Genomic DNA, 18,222 nt, shown 5'->3' with positions numbered 1-18,222 from the left:
AATGCTTGAAGCAATAAGCGGTCCGTGGGCCTTGGCGGTTGAGTGAGAGCTCCCACATTTTGGTTCCGTTGCCGGGACCAACAGATTCAAGCTTGAGCACTCGCACGCCTCATATCGAGCATCAAAGTAAGGGATTCATTCCCGAACCAAAGCTTGAGATAGGTAGGAAATTTGGGTTTTTTGACCTTCGAAACAAGTAAATATTTTGGGTTATTTTGCTGGTTTGATGATTGGAAAAGATGGAGAAATCATTTCAATTTTTTGCCTTCAATCTTTGTTGCATTTAGAGTAGGTTAGGATTAGGAAACCGAATAGGAAAATCGTAGGGTTTGCTGCTATAAAACAAGGCAAAATAGGGCACAAGTCATGCAAAGATGGGAAAAAATAATGCTTGGGATAAGTGAGTAATTGGGGACATCAAAACCTTACCTGGGAAGGGATTTAAGAGTCAAGAGGTCAAGGAAGAGCTCATTTCATACCCTAACATTAAGAGAGATTGAGAGAGAGTGAGAGAGAGTGTGTTTCCAGCATTGACTCAATTCGACCTTGCCATTGGGGAGTTCTTCGCACAATTTAGGTACATCAGGACCTCCCTGCTATGTATTTGTTGTGATCTGGAAGGCGGCGTGCTTAGTGGTTGTGTGGATCGTTAGATTCAATGAAATCATCCCTGACGTGGCCGTCGTCGTGCGTGGCTCGGCCCATCTAAGTGACGGCGATTATGGGCCGATTCCCAGAATCAGCCCTCGGCCCACAACTTGGCACTCAGCCCTCGACCAATCATCCTATAGTCGGCCCTTGGACCCACTCAATCCACTCGGCCCTTTCCCACTCGGCCAACTACACTCGGACGCCTTTCACTCGGCCCTTCCGAGTGAAGCACTCCGACCACTAGATACTCGGCCCACTTGACTCGACCCACTCGGCACAACCCTACTAGTTACCATTTGGTCTAGTCCTCAGTCCCCGTCCGAGTGAATCTCCTCGGCCCACAATTCCATTTGGCCCTCGGCCCATCCGAGTGACACACTCGATCCCTGCAATTAGGACAAGTTGGGCCAATTCAGGATTTTTCCAAATTTTCAGGAAATTAGACCGGACCCGAGCTAGAGTTCGACCACGTAAACCTTCGTGAGTCCTCCTAATGTGTGGAACTCGATTGTGGCACAGGGAATAGGAAAATTTGTAGGACAGAATCACTTAGCAGCTCAAGTAGGCTATTGCGAGACCCAGAGTCCTAGCAACATCCAGCTGAGCCAAAGACCCTGAACAAACCTAAAACGGGCAACACAACGCAGCGAGAAACCCTAAAACCTGACAAGACGGCCAGAAGTGGTTCAACAAGCCTATTAGGCCTAAAACGAAGCGAGAGTGTGTAAGCCGCTTAGAGACTAAGCAGATATGAAGGCAAGAGGCAAATGGCATGGAGATTATGCATCTTCTAGTGGTACACAAGATAAGCAGGGAGATAGACTATTTTCTATGTAACATGTTTTTAAGAATATGCTTAAGCCAAACAAGGATGAAAAGTGGTATCTCCGCATGGTGGATGGTTTGACAAGCTAGTAGCAAGACCCCATGGATATGTTTGCACTGGTGATGACACACAATATGATATTCAGCATACAGGTGTGGTTCCCCTGATTCTGAAATATATCATTTATTACAACAAGCTGAAATCTGCAGATTTTGAGCACTTCTCTAAGGGTAATGCTTGCTATTTGATGTTATCTTGGTTATATTTGGTAGACAGGTGCTTCTCTTGGTAAAATCCACTCTTTCAACCAGTTTTAGCAATGGTTTTAGTGCATTTTTTGCTAATTATAGCAACCTGCAATTTTGCCTTTTTGCATTGATTTGGGACAGTATGGTTGGTCATCTGAAAGACGCAGCTCTCTTTAACATTGCCAAGTTGGATGGTACCAACTATGGGTATTGGAAGTCCCAAATATGGCAGGTTTTGGTGCAGAAGTTGCAAATTAAACCCTTGTGTTTCAAAGGTGTCAAACCTGAGGATATGGATAATGATGTTTGGATGGAAGTTGATGAGCTATGCAAGTCTACCATTATTTTGTCACTCTCAGAAGAGGTCCATCATAATGTTGTTGAAGATGAGAATCAAAGTGCTTAGGATTTATGGAAGAAGAATCAGGAGCTTTATACGCAACAAAGTCCTGCGTCACAGATGTATTGGCTGAAGCAGTTAATGGACCTTTGCATGAAGGGGGGGACCTCCCTTTTATCTCATTTCAGTCAATTTCATGCTATCATGAAGAGTCTATTGTCACATGGTATTAAGTTCAAAGACAACTTGCACCCGTTGTTTCTGCTTGGCACCTTTCCTGAATCATGGGATGTCTTCCGTACTGCCATATGCATGAACAAGCTTGATGGGCTGAAAATCAAATATGTTGAGAGTGCTTTATTGACTGAGGAAATCAACCAGAGAAATAATGATGCTTCCCGCTCGTCACATGCATTGACCATTAGAGATGGCAGACATGGCAGGCATGATAATGATCACAAGGGCAGGACTCTCAGAAGTCCAGGTCCAAGGCACATGGTAAGTCCTATGGACGGAAGTCTGATCTTACCTATCATTATTGCAGGAAAGCATGATATATTAGGCCGCAGTGGCATAAAATGCGCAATGGTAAGTGCAAGGAAAAGGGAAAAGAAAAAGTGCAAGAAAAATCTTCTAAGCGCAGTATTGTACCTGCAAAGTCCAGTGTGAAGATAGAAGAGGTTAATGTCATGCAGGCCACTGATTCAAATGATGATTACATATTTGCAGCTTCTGCATGTGATGCCTTATAGACTTTGAGATACATTCTATGTATGCCCAGTGCTAGCTCTTGGATTTGGGTGCATCCTTTCATGTGACACCCTGTAGAGATTGGTTTCATACCTATCGTACCATGTCTGGTTCTGTGCGACTTGGTGATGACAGGTCTCTTAACATTGTGGGCATTGGAGATGTTTGGCTGCAATTTCCTTCTTGCAGTTCTTTTATTTTGCATGATGTGCGCCATGTAGCCACGTTGACTCACAACCTTATGTCAGTTGGACAGCTTGATGATGTATGGTATTTTGTGTCTTTTGGAGACTCTGCATGGAAGATTACTTGTGGCAGGCTTATACTTGCAAGAGGTGCCAAGTCTGGCAGCCTCTATCCCTTACTTGTATCTGGAGCTACATTGGATCATGTTTTGTCTGTGGGTTCTATTCCTCAAGTATCCCTTTGGCATGCTCGTTTGGGGCATATATCTCTTAAAGGAATGAAAATGCTCCGTGCTTTGTAGTATCTTCCGCCTTTTGACTCTTCACATTTTGATTCTTGTGATCATTGTTTGTATGGCAGGCAGACTAGAAATACGCATAAAAAGTCTGGTAACACTACAAGATATAGGCCTTATACCGACGTTAAAAGCGACGAAAATGTAAATAAAAAAAATTTCCCTCATCGTCGTAAAAAGCATCGTTATTGGCGATGCCATAGAACAGTCGATATTACTGTTATTATCAGCGTCGCTATTTGCATCGGTAAATGCATCGCTGATACCGACGCAAATAGCGACCCTGATAATGATGCTTTGCGACGCTAATAACGATGCCAATAACGACGTGTACAATAAATTTGCATTGCTAATAGCGAGGGTAGCAGGAAAAAAAAATTTGTGGCAGGGCAGCATATATAGCACTATGTGCTTTATTTAGGCCATACAAAATAGTTTTTGCACTGTGTACAATACTCGTGTAAATAAAGACAAAGTGTACTTAAATCATAACATTGATACATGAAAAAATACGTGATCGCATAATGAAAGCGACTAGTAAAATCAGGGCCAGATATCACTACTACATAGAAAATATCTACACATATCATGTGATTAAAAAAAAGGGTGTGTGAGCTCCAGGGATCCTAGGGCGAGCTATAAATCATCGCCATCCGAAAGCTCATCCCGCCATAAAAGGAGCATCAAACGGACTCTGCAAAAAAAGAAACAACTACACATCAGTCCACCATACAACATGGTAACTACGGACAAGAAAGATGAGTGACTTACACGGCCGCCGCATCCATACAATCGGTCGATCAATGCAGTGAGATCATGCCTCTCTGCATATTGAGTCTCAAGGCCGGTCAAACCACGATTTGTAATGGAGTGCTGCAAAGGAAACAAAATACTACCTGTTAGAAACACGATTGTCAGAACAAAGGATATTGCAAAAAAATAAGCAAGCAATACAAAAGAAAAACTTACAAAGTTCTCCAGATATGTCCTGTGGCCGCTACTCCTAAGATGATGGACCACTCTAGCCTCTAGTCGTGCCTTCGCCGCCTCGCGCTGTTGTCTCCAACGGCCTGGAGAGTCTATAGCTTCCTCCCTCAATCGGCGCCAGTCATCCACATCTAGCCACTCGGGCTTTGCAGCCCCACTCTTGAGTGCCTTGCGTGTGTCCGATCGTCTGTGTGACATATATGTACACATGCACTCCATCATCCAACCCGTAGAAAACCTATCTGCTATGGCTGGTACCGAAAACTCCTCATGCAAGGATGCTACTATGTAGTCCTTGCTCCCCTCTGGTATGTTTTTCCAATGATCCAAGACGTTGTACTGAAAAACTTGTTGGCACAATTCTCTCATGCAAGCCATCACCCTCCTCCCCTCATCATTCATGATGATGGCTCCTGACCTATCATCTACAAGGTAGGCATACCCCTCTAGGATATGCCTAAAGATGGGTCCTCTCCCACTTGCGACCATGCTTCTAGGCATATCCAAGAGACCCTATACATCTGGTGTACCGACTAGGGTAGTATCTATCGGAGTAGCACCCATAGGGGTGCCATCTATGGTCGGCTAAGCAAAAGCCAGAGTGACTGGAGTAGACATCCCCAGAGGTGTGACAAATCCCAGAGGTAATGCAACTCCAGCAGAACGATGAGACGGAGACACCGCATCCGTGCCTCACAGCAACCATCTGAGCCACGCTCTTTGGAATCGCCACGAGAGCAAAGTAGCACCTGTATCCTGAGCCGACCGCATGCTCACTGTATCCATATCTCTATAGCATCCCCCTGACCCTGAAGCACTCCCTCCGTCTGGCCCAAATCTGGAGTATCGACCTCATCTACTCGAAACTAAAGCATATCATCGCGTCGAAGTAGATCTAATAGAGTGGCCTGACGATGTCTAAGACAGCTCCTGGTCTGCCATGTCTCTGAATCTCGCCATCTAATCTGGAGACATGCGTGTGAAGATATCCTACAACTCCTCATCGCTCATCCCTCGACTCATCCTGATGATCTAAGTATCCACAAAGGTCACTTGCACAGACAAAAAATGATGCTAGCATAATCAATTTAAATCATACAAAGCACGGTAATATAAATCTTAAAAAACTGATCTTACTTAAAATGCATAGCTTATGTACCCTTATAAGCAATTAGTCAATGAATTGAGTAAGTGCATGCTCTAAGTATGAAGTATCTTATGGTCCCATGTCAATCTCCTAACACAACTCGGCATAAACTGGAAGGTCGATAGACATATCACCACAAAAGGACGAGTCCACCTCGTTCTCAAATGGACTCTATTTCCATCATTGTTACTCGATGTTGGCTCTTCTGCATGCTCCAAGCTTTCGGTGGCCTCCACCCCTTGCAATATCTACCCCTCTATTTACATATTGTCCTCATCTATGCTCAGAACATCACTTTGATCATATACTCTCGCACTTCGCTGAAGGTATAACATACCACCATCGAGGTCGTCGGGGGTTTGGATAGAAGATTACCTGTTCACAAACTACAAGAGAGATTTAACTATTGTGACATGTACCATGTCGTAATACAATTAACAAACAAATGAGTTCATGCACCTGTTCACAATGGGCTGGCAACACAAAGGTGTCACACAAACTCGTCTATTTTTTTTCAGAATCTATTTCGAGAAATCCAGATGGACCACATCGAACTGTTACTCCAGCTCCTTCAAGTACCACTTTGAACCACTGCACATTGAATAGTATCATGGAGAAGCTATGGTAATCCACCGTAACAATACTTTGCAAGTTCCCAAAATACTCCGTCTCATCTATAACCGTGTTTGGATCCATTGCTCGTCGTCGGCTCTCTTGCTTAAACCTTGCCATGATACCACAGTCTATTATGGAGTGCATTTTGTCAATACACTCCACGCGGAAATGCTATCCGTACGACCATGCCGTACTATATATTTTGTATTGTATATTAAAACACTCAATTAGTTGTCTCATATAAAATATAGATACGACAAACCCTAAACATGTTATCACCTTTGGACTATACTTCCTAGAGAATTCCCACTCCTCAATTGAGACCTCCGCCCCTTCGCAAGACGTTGCGGTCAAAGCTCCATGCAAACATCGCGTTGACATAAACTGCGGCATCTCCTCCATGCCCTCGAGATATCAAATCGGTCGATGGCGCATACTACATCGAAATTCAAATCGCGCTTCCTCTCGATCTTGCATAGCTTGCTGGTACCTAGCGAGCCACGTCTCCATAAAGGCATGGTGCAACATACAAAAGCGATTCACTTTCTCCTCCATTGCAACATCCATTCTTTTTTCTATCCCATTTCCAACCACCACATCTCCGGTCAGTCTATCATTGTCCTTTAGCGACCATAGCATATTGTTGTCTGAATCCACCATTGGTAGCCATTGTGAAATATGCACTAGCACCTCAGACACCAACCAACCTTCAACCATGCTACCTTCTGGCCGAGCTCGTTGTCACACAAAGCCTTTCAGGGTTTTCATGAGGCACTCCAAGAAGAACATCCATCACGTATGGACAGGTCCAACAATCTCCACTTCATCTACAAGATGCACAAGAAGGTGGATTTGTCTCCAGTGCTCCCCGCCTCGCGGATTCAATAAAGAACGTCTTAATCTCCTTTTGTGAGATCCATTGCACTAAAGTCGACAACCTGTAAATGGGCCCGTGTATTTCTGGAGTAAGGCATCCTGCGATCGCAATCGATAGTATAAACTTTCACAAATGAGAAAGTATTATGAACAATGACTACACTCCAAATAGCAAAATGCACAGGCCACTTACAATCCATTCGTAGTACAAACTTGACATATCTTATGCCAATCATGGGATTTTAGCCCTGATAATTGGTCATCTTTAGAAAACGCAGACCTGAGAGAACGCATCATACCTGTTGGAGTGTAGATAGACTTGACTATTTGCTTCGCAATACGCTCTTCTTTTATGGACAAAACCCAAGGAGTGCGAGGTAGCTGCATGCGACCATCAGCACTCGACTACGGCCAAAGTGCCTCCATCTTGCCTACCTCCTTCAAATCCATTCATGCCCCTATAGTGTCTCTCTTTCCTGTGATGTGGTCCCATAGCAAGATGCCCACATTCTTGAAAATATGCGTGGGATCCAACAAGTGGTTGATCTGTAAGCGGGTCCAATATGGCAACTTGTAGAAAACTGAGAACCGTTGCATTCCATTTGGATGTGGCTCCGTGTGGACTATTTTCAGCTCGTACTAGCTTTGGGCATTCATACGTATTGGAGGTCGTCCAAGAAAACATTCCCTGAGTTCATGAATCTTTGCCAAGAATGCGGCGTATCCTTGATATACCATCTTCTTCATGGTTCTGACCTTCGGGAGTCTAACTGTGGCCCATACAATGGACATGCATGATAACATGAGATAACTAGGCCTATCCCAACACCTCTATCCAGTGAATACAAACTTGAACGAGCTATGATAGATATTACCAACGAGAACGAAAGCCTATTTACCTGAGCACTCTTCGTATCCCAGAAAGTCATGCATGGTCCACATGAGAATGGCTCGAATATTGGCGGATCGTCAACCATCACGCTTGCTCATATCTTGCACGATGACCCCCTCCTCCCACAAGCTCATCGACTAATGGACGAAGATATACGTTCAGCTTTTTGAATTTGTAGCGGGCGGGGATGAGTAAGCTAAGAATGAGATGTCCTTTCTTCGTAGAAAGTCATGGTGGGATATTGTAGTTGACAAGGACTATAGGCCACACACTGTAAGAAGTTGAGCGCACACCAAATGGGTTCACGCCATCCATTACAAGACCGAGCTGAAGATTCCTTGGCTCTCAGGCAAAGCCTGGGAAGGTAGAGTCAATGTGGCTCCATGCACGTGAATCTGCTGATATTCGTTGAACTCCATCTATGGACCTATTATGCGCATGCCACGTTGTCAAGATCGCCATGCCGGACGTACGAAACATGTGGTTTATGCGGGGATAAGCGAAAAGTGTCTAAGAGCTTTTTGAGGGATGGTTTGCCCTTGCAAGTCCTGTCGATACCTGTGAGAACCACACTTTGGACATGTCTCCATAGTCTCGTATTCTCCTCGAAATAGTATGCAATCGTTGATACATGCATGGATCTTGTTGTAATCCATGTCAAGCTTTCGTAAAACATGTCATACATCATCACAAGACTTAGGCATGGTATTTGCAAGTGATAATATATAATACCTCAGTAACCTGAAAAAAATCATAAATCACCTCGAAAAAGCACAAATGTTTTTAATGATAATGCCAAAAAGAAATCAATGAAACGTACGTACAAGGTACCTGATCAACTCGATCACACTCGCATCACTCCACCCGTATTTTGCTTACACACTTAGGAGTGCAAGCAGTGTCTTCAGGCAAGATACTCGGCACCCATCATATAATGGTATGGATTCTTTTTCTCTAAGCAGATCAGAAGTCTCGACATCCATGGGAATCAATGCATCGATCATTGCCTCCATCTCAGGCTCCAAGATTGTAGGTAAGTCTCGAAGGCTGTCTGTCTCCTCTGGTATTGACGGTATAGATTGGGCAGTACTTTCCAAGTGGTGGATTGGCTCAGGCACTCCATCCATCGCATGCTCATGAACTCTTTTAATTGGCCGCAAAGGGTGCACTCCTCCTTGGGACGAGACGTCACCTCTCTGGATAGAAAATTTGCCAGCCACACCCAATCTTTTTGTATATGGTATTCAATTAGCTTGTGAGTACAATGAATGATTGATATTAACTTTTCTTACCATTTGCTGAAAATCCAAAATCGCCTAATCAATGATCTCAGATTGAAACTCGCAAAAGAGTCGTACGTGTTCTATAGACAATCGACGTTTTCATCTAATTGACAGCTTACATTGAGAGCAAGGACATGGGACACGCTAATTAAGATACGTCTTGCGATCTTGAACATCAAGACCTTCATCATTTTCCATTTTGTCTATGTTACGACAAATAATTTATTTGCGTTATCATTCTTTTTAAATTGTTTGAGAAGGGATTTCTTCTCTTGTAACTCAGCAAAAATTAACATATGTAAAGTCTCCACCCACCCACCCACCCACAAATTAACGTATGTCGGAGTGTTTTCTGTCTCGTGGTATTGCACCGGACCTTGCCACCATTCTCTTTGTTTTTTATCCATTCATTATCTCCTCTCCTTCCATCTCTCTCTCTTTTTCTTTCTTTACTATGCTATATGTTTATTCCCTCTCTCTCGTTCATTCTTCCTTTTTCTCTTCCTCCCCCTCTCTCATTTTCTTTAACAAAACATATCTCTCTCTCTACTACAACAACAACAACTACTACTACTATTACTACAGCAACAACAACAACAAACAAAAAAAGAAAAGAAAAACTACTATTACTACCACTACTACAACAACAACAACAAATAAGAAAACTAGATAACAATAAACAAGAAAACAATAAAACTATTACTACAACAACAACAATAACAAACAAGAAAACCACCACTACTACTACAACCACGACTACAACTACCACCACCACCACCACCACCACCACCACTACCACTACCACTATAATAAACAAGAAAAGAAGAAAAAACTACTACTACTACCACTACTACAACAACAACACCAAATAAGAAAACTAAACAATAATAAATAAGAAAACAAAAAACTATTACTACAACAATAACAACAACAAACAAGAAAACCACCAGTAGTACTACAACCACGACTATGATGACTATGACTACGACCACAACCACGACCACGACCACCACCACCACCATGACTACCACAACCACTACCACTACCACTATAATAAACAAGAAAAGAAGAAAAAAAAAACAACAACAACAACTACTACTACTACTACAATAACAATAAACAAGAAAAGAAGAAAAAACTACTACTACTACAACAACAAAAAACAAGAAAACTAAACAACAATAAGCAAGAAAAGAAAAAAAAAACTACCACTACTACAAACAAGAAAACAACAATCTCTCCCTCCTCTCTCTCCCTCCCTCTCCCTCTCCCTCTCTTTCTCTCTTTCCCTATTATGTTTAATGTTTTCTCCCTCTCTCTCTCGTTCTTTCTTTCCTTTTCTCTCGTCCTCTCCCTCTCTCATTTCCTCTCCCTCCCTCACCCTCACCCTTTCTTTCTCTCTTTCCCCATTATGTTTAATGTTTTTTCTCTCTCCTCTCCCTCTCTCATTTCCTTCTCTCTTCCTCTCCCTCTCTCATTTCCTCTCCCTCCCTCACCCTCACCTTCTCTTTCTCTCTTTCCCTATTATTTCTCTCTTTTCCTATTATGTTTAATGTTTTTTCTCTCTTCCTCTCCCTCTCTCTTTCCCTATTATGTTTAATGTTCCCCTCTCTTTCCTCTCCCTCTCTCTCTCTCTTCCTCTCCCTCTCTCATTTCCTCTCCCTCTCCCTCTCTTTCTCTCTTTCCCTATTATGTTTAATGTTTCCCTCTTTTCCTCTCCCTCTCCCTCTTCCTCTTCCTCTCCCTCTCCCTCTCTTTCTCTCTCATTTCCTCTCCCTCTCTCAATACACATGAATTTTAACAAAAACAAGTAAAGGAGAAAGAGAAAACACAAAAACAAAGCAAGAAGGAATAATGTACTCACCGTAAAGGCTCAGAGAAGGGTTCGGCGGCTCCTCTTCGCCCTCCGTACACTTTCTCCTCTTCTTCACGAACGGCGGCGGCGGTGGTGAGAAGCTTTCCTTCTCCCTCTTTCTCTCTTTCTCTCCCTCTCCCTCTCAAATGCAAGATGTTCGCTCTCTCTTTCGCTCTCCCTTTCACTCTCTTTCGTGTATACGCGCAAAATACCGTGCTCAGGTTTCCGCCCGCATTTTTTCGTCTGAGTATCGTCACCACTGCATGGGTGAGCCCTTGGCTCTTATGTACTCAGATGTATGTGAACCCATGCCATGTCAGTCACTTGGTGGGGCAAAGTACTTTGCTACTTTCATAGATGATTACTCCCGCAAGGTTTAGGCTTATCCCATAAAGAGAAAATTCGATATCTTAGACACATTTCAGCATTGGCTTGCATTGGCAGAAAACTAGTATGGGAAAAGGCTAAAATGCCTAAGATCAGATAATGGGGGTGAGTATGTATCACATGCTTTTGAGCAGTTTTGTGATGAGCGGAGAATTAAGCGTCAGTTGACCGCCCCTTACACCCCACCCCATAATGGTATGGCTGAACACATGAATAGGACCATTCAGGAAAGGGTCCGTAGCATGCTTAGCCAGGTTGGCTTACCGCAACACTTTTGGATTGAGGCAGTTACTACTGCAGTGCATCTCATTAACATGTCGCCTAGCAGTGGCATTGACTTTCAAGTTGCAGAGGAGGTATGGGCAGGCAAATCCCCCTCTTATGATCATTTGCGTGTCTTTGGCTGTGAGGCATTCTACCATGTGCCTAAGGACAAACACAATAAGCTGGACCCTAAGAGAGTGTCAAATGCATTTTCATTGGCTATGGAGATGCAGGAGAGATGGGTTGCCGTCTATGGGATCCGCAGGCGCGGAAAGTGATCCACAACCATGATCTCATCTTTCATGAGGACAAAATGCATATGCAGTCTGAAAAAGTGGTTGAGGTATGCAAAGTTATATTTCAGGAGGAGCCACCTGCTCCCGTTCAGCCCGCTCTACGGCCAGCTAGACAGCGCGCAACATCACCTGATGCTCATGGCCCAGATGCTAGACATACTAATACTAGACAGGATGTCGGTCAGGTAGCAGAGCGTGGGTTGAGGCATTCTACTAGATATAGACGACCTCTTGACAGTTTTGCGCCCTCTATGGATTATGTACTGGTTACAGATGCATGAGAGTCTCTTACTTATGATAAGGCTATGCGTAGGGGTGATTGTCACTCTTGGGAGAGGGCTGTGCAGTCTGAGCTTGACTCATTGCATAAGAATAAGACTTGGGATTTGGTTTCCTTGCCGCAAGGTAAGAAGGCTTTGCCATGCAAGTGGGTGTACAAGTTGAAAAGTACCCTTGGACATCCCAAGCCGGCATACAAGACTTGATTGGTTGCTAAGGGTTTTAAGCAGGAGCATGGTGTTGACTTTGATGAAGTCTTTTCTCATGTGGTCAAGATGACCACCCTACGCTTAGTCTTGGCCTTGGTTACATAGCTTGACCTGGACTTGTACCAGATGGATGTCAAGAAGGCTTTTTTACATAGGGACTTGTATGATGAGATTTACATGGAGCAACCTAAGGGCTTTACAGACCCTAGCAAGGAACACCTAGTGTGCAAACTAAAGAAGAGTCTATATGGCTTGAAGCAGGCACCTAGGGAATGGTATCATAATTTTGATGCATTCATGCAGTCACATGGCTACAGCCGCAGTGCTATGGATCCTTGGAAGAAAGCCCGTGACGGTTCTTTACTGATTTTGGTACTCTATGTGGATGACATGCTTTTAGCAGGGACATCTCATGAGGAGCTCAATGCCCTTAAGGCTCAGCTCAAGAAGAGCTTTGAGATGAAAGATCTGGGACATGTCTCTCATATACTTGGTATGCGCATCACGCGCAATAAATCTCAAGGACTCCTCTATATGTCACAGAGGGAGTACGTACATAAAGTCCTTGCGTGCTTCCGCATTCAGAATGTTAAGCCTATTGGTTGTCCATTACCTTCTCATGTGAAAATTTCATAAGCCAATTGTCTGCAGACAGATGAGCAAAGGGCCAAGATGGCCAAGATTCCCTATGCATCAGCCGTGGGCAGTCTTATGTATGCCATGATAGCCACCCGTCCAGATATTGCTTTTGCAGTTGGGGTTGTGGCACGTTATATGGCTACACCTAGCAAGAAACATTGGGATGCCGTGAAGGATATCATGAGGTACCTGAAAGGCACAACATATATGTGTCTTTGTTATGGCAGCTAGGATATAGGAGTCATGGGGTACACTGACTCTGACTATGCAGGACATGCAGATAGTAGGAAGTCCACTTTTGGCTATGTGTTCACTTATACTGGAGGGGCTATCTCTTGGATGTCCAAGGCGCAAAAGTGTATGGCCCTTTCTGCTACAGAGGCTGAGTATATTGCAGCCACAGAGGCTTGCAAGGAGGCTATCTGGTTAGGCCGTTTGATTGCAAACCTTGGTATGACAGATGCTATGCCTACACTACATTTGGATTCTATGAGTGCCATTCAGTTGGCCAAGAATCCGGTCTTCCATGCGAAGACGAAACATATTGAGGTGAGGTATCACTTCATTCGCAAGGTCGTTGAGGACAAGTCTGTTGACCTTGTCAATATTTCGACTGAGCAAAATCCTGCAGACTTGCTTACGAAAAGCCTCACTATTGAGCGCTTTGCCTTCCTCAGGAGATTGATGGGCATTGGATGAGATAACATCTTTTTCCTCATCCTGTTGTACATGTGTACATGTTATAATGTCTTTTCTTTTTTCTCTCTCTCTCTGGGGCAGATTGGCCTTTAAGTGGGAGGTTGTTGGGGGTAAAGGCGCCTCGCCTAGCCGCTCGTGAATTACTACACTGACAGTACCTACCATTGCACACTGCAGGTGGGGACACCCGTCACAGTCACTTATTCTTTATTCTTTTAGTGATAGTTTGAATAAAGAAAGGCCCGGCCACACATTGTGGTTGTTGGAGTTTCTATTTCTTGTCTCTCTCTTTCTTGCTCTTGCTCTCCCGCCATAGCTCTCGCGTGCAAGCTTCGATCCTTCCCACCTTTCAGTGTGCCTATCTAATCTAATAAAATCTTCCATTAGCTCTACAATCCTCTCCCACTTGAGGCGAGTTTATCAAACTAAGAACAACATATGAATCTGTAGAGATTTGCTCCTCGGATTGCCTGTTAGGGATAGTGCAGTTTGTGTACACCTGTGTTAGTTCAGGGATGTGACATAAATTAAGATTGAACCGACCAATAGAGATCCATCCGACTAAGAGAGAGAGAGAGAGAGAGAGAGAGAGAGAGAGAGAGAGAGAGAGAGAGCAGTGAGTTGCAAAGTGCAAAAGTCAGAGGGTTGGTAGAGTAGGGCCAAGACCAGCACCTGCAAGTAGGAGGGAGTAGCTGGGTGGGCAGAGCAACGTAGGTAGCAACATGAGCATGTCTTTGTGGGATGGCAACTTGTGCATGGTGAAAGGATGAGCATAACAAGCCAGCATGTAGAGAGAGAGAGAGAGAGAGAGAGAGAGAGAGAAAGAAAGAAAGAAGAAAGTTATAGTAACGTCTACAACAGGCCAAGTTGGCCTATGAGACCAAAATGTTGCATACAAAATGTCTGGGAGATTTCAAAAGTCCCAGTGAAGCTAACATTTATGCTATGTTGAACTAAATTGAGTAGGTACAAAATGATATCTAGACTAGATACAATCTAGAGGTACTCCTAGTGCGGTGTGGAACTGCTCCTGGAGTGTTCATCCTAGGATTTCCCGCATGGGTCGGTCTAACATGGAGAGACTAAAGCGGCGGGGCAGGGCTCTCTAATGGCGGCGTAGTATCCCTTGTATCTTCGACATGTGTCTTCTGCAGGGACGGGGGCCAGCGGGGCATGGGCGCCGGGCTTTGCCTCTCGCTGTGGCTATTTCTAAGGTGGTCCCCCGGGGTCGGGAGGCCGGTTGGGCTGGTGGGGGCTCGGTGGTGGGGAGGGTAGCTGGTATTTGGTAGAATTTGTTGAGTGTGCGTTGGTTGGTGGCTCCTTGTCTTGCTTCGTGGTTTGTAGTGGGAGGTGTTCTCTGTGGCGTCGTATTTCCAGTAGAAAGAGCCCCGGGCATCTCTGGTCTTTGAATTCCATCACCTTGGAGAGTGATCCGAATCCTTCACTGAATAGGCAGTGGAAGCATCCCCGAATTTCGTAGTACACTGGGCATCTACAGATATAGTGTTCCTCTATCTCTGGCTCGAGATGGCAGAGCTGACAGATTCGGTCTTCTGGGGGGAGGGGGTTGGCCGCGTATCCACCTGTTTCGACCCATAGTTGGTGTGAGGACATGCAGATTTGTCCGATGGCACTTCTGACCCCGTGAGACAGGTGTGTGTCCATGTAGCTTGGGCAAGTGATGAAGCCATCCGGGGAGATGTGCAGGAAGTGCTCTTGGTAGAAAGCCTTCTTGGTTCCTAGTTCTGACGTGGGGGTCACCCATGTCCTGGCTGTGTCTATTTGGATGATATCCATTCGGATGATGCGATTCACCTCCTCTCGGCTGAGCTCTAGGTGTGGGCAATCTAGGCTGTATTGTAGTGGGGGGAGGTGGTCCATGTGCAGGCCATGGAGCCGTAGCCAGGTCTCTGTTCGGGCATACCAGCATTCAGTGTCCCCTTATGTTGCTAACTGTTTGGATGACTCCAGGGTGAGTCTAGGGTACCGGTGCCAGGGCAGATCCCATATTCGGTGAAAGAAGGTCACGGTCTGGAAGAGGGCCTCAGCCACGAGGGGCGGTGCCCCCAGCTCTGCACGGATGATCTCGTGTGGTACAGAGGGCTTGGTTCAGATCATCCGTGAGATCATAAGTATTAAGGGTCTCTCCATCTACTCCCATCCCTCATAAGTGGCCTCCTCCTTAGGCAGTGGCCGATCCTGTGGGGCCCTCCGTGTGTGGTAGAGACTGGACCCCCATATGGAGCCCCGTACAGGAGGGCTAGTGTGACCAAGGTGTCAAAAAGCCAGAGCTTTGTCCGGGGTTCCTGGAACTGTATGCGGGCACATTGGTTCTCCATGACCTAAGGGCTGCATAGCCTCGGGTCAGTCTATCTTATGCTGCTTTTCTCAGGGTAAATCTCGGTCCAGAGAATGTAATCCCTAGATAAACGTATCTTTGGACCACGTCCATGGTCTCTCCGCCGTATGTGAAGGGGGGTACCGACCGTCGGAGCCATTGGGTTGACGTGTTGAACACCATGACCTTGGTTTTCCCCAGGTTCATAGTTAGGTCATTGTCTTGGCAGAAGGCCTGTAGTGCATCCAGTTGGCACTATAGCCCTTCCGGTGTGCTGGAGATGAGGACTACGTCATCCACATATAGTAAGATGGGTATCAGTGTCCCTCCCAGGCTCGATCCCTCCTCGCCCAATCTATCTATGTACTCTGAGATCTCATCAATGTAGAGAGAGAGAGAGAGAGAGAGAGAGAGAGAGAGAGAGAGAGAGAGAGAGAGAGAGAGAGAGAGAGAGAGAGAGAGAGAGCAAGGGAGAGATGCTAATTTCTACATGCGTGCGTGCACACCCACCCACCCACCCACACACACACACACACGTGCGCGTGCACATGTCAATCATGTTTGTGGAGAAATAGTTGCTCACAACCATTGTGATCAAATCACTATGTGGTGTATTCGAGATGGTGGTCAGAAATCAATAATACCACTCTATCTCATCTTCTAATGATGATAGTGACAATGCAATTGATGAATCTTTTGTACCATTAAATCCCTACAAAGTATTTGAATATGGAAGATTTGCCATGCAATTTATACTGCTCATAGAGACCATTCAAGGAAGAGGTGAGAGAGTTCTTAGTTGTCATTGCCATTAGAGGAATGTAACATATCTGACTGAGGACCCCTTAGTGATATGATTGCCTAACTTCCTTCCTATGAAGAGACTTGGGATCAGGTGGTGCTCTTCCTACAGAGAGACCTCTTGTACCTGGGATCATGCAATCTTAGCTTCTTGTGAGATTAAACTAGCCCCTTGGTGAAGGGCTCCCGCCACTAACCTTGGGGGAGGTTTAGTGTGTAATCCGAGATTCACCCACGAGGGCACAAGAGCTTTTGTACAATTATGCAACCGAGTAAGCAACCTATGATCAATAGCTAGGAAAACATTTCTTTTTTATAACATCAATCTATTAGTTACTTTGACTATTCTATAAATGCCAACCAATTTATCTTTGGCTGCAAAAACCATCTCTTACACAACAATCAACCTTTCCTTTAAAAGATAAATTCGAATTGAAACAAGATCCTTTGATTACTTTGTAAGGAAGGACGTAATCTATAACAACTTATTTTTCCATTAGATGCATGCCAATCACATATTAAAAATAACACATATTCAACTTTTTCTTTACATCACAATGATTCAACAATTTGTTATGCGCAATCCTTTCATCATTGTATTAAGAGACATCTACCTTTGTTTATATCTTCCATCTAGGTTACTAAGATTCTCTACAACATGATTAATTTGAGTATTACTTGGCAATATGAGTTGCTATTTCACAAGGTAATTCCATGCGTAACTCTTTGAGTTTTGACCCCATGAATAACCTTTATTTCTATGCAATAGCAAAGTGGTCTAGATATTAAAGCTATGATTTATGAGATACGAGCCTCTTTCACTAGGACCATATAATCTCAACTTGGCTTTATAACCAACCAAAAGGAATGAAAATGAATATTGGGGGGCACCTAGGGTCCTTGCAACTTAAGGTCCTAAAGCGATCTCACCTAATGGAATAGTAAGGTCGAAACATTGTCATGGAGCCATCCTTTAGCTTCATCTCTTTCCAAGATTCAATAATACTCCCATGTATCTTGAGCTTCCAAAGCCTTGAGTAATTGTATGAGTATACGTGTATCTTGTCCTTCTATCTCTTTTTCTTTGTCTCTCCTCTCTTCCCATCTCTCTCTCTCTCTCTCTCTCTCTCCTCTCTTCCTATCTCTAATTCTTTCTAACACCCTTCGTCTCTCTACCCCTCTATCTCTTTCTTCTCTTTCTCTCTCTGTTCTCCTCCTCTCTATCTCCTTCTCTTATCTCTCTAATTCCTATTCTCTCCTCTTCTTATCTACCTCCTTCTTCCCTTCTTCTCCCTATTCTTTTTCTTCACCTCCTTGATATCTTCTCTTCTTCTCCTCTTTTACTTCTTCTTCTTCTTC

Source organism: Lygodium microphyllum, chromosome 30 (assembly GCF_053477565.2).
Source record: "Lygodium microphyllum isolate KBCC chromosome 30, Lygodium_microphyllum_v1.1.10, whole genome shotgun sequence".
In the NCBI taxonomy this organism is placed as follows: domain Eukaryota; kingdom Viridiplantae; phylum Streptophyta; class Polypodiopsida; order Schizaeales; family Lygodiaceae; genus Lygodium; species Lygodium microphyllum.
The sequence above is the reverse complement of the archived record's forward strand: the minus strand, read 5'-3'. Positions refer to the sequence as shown.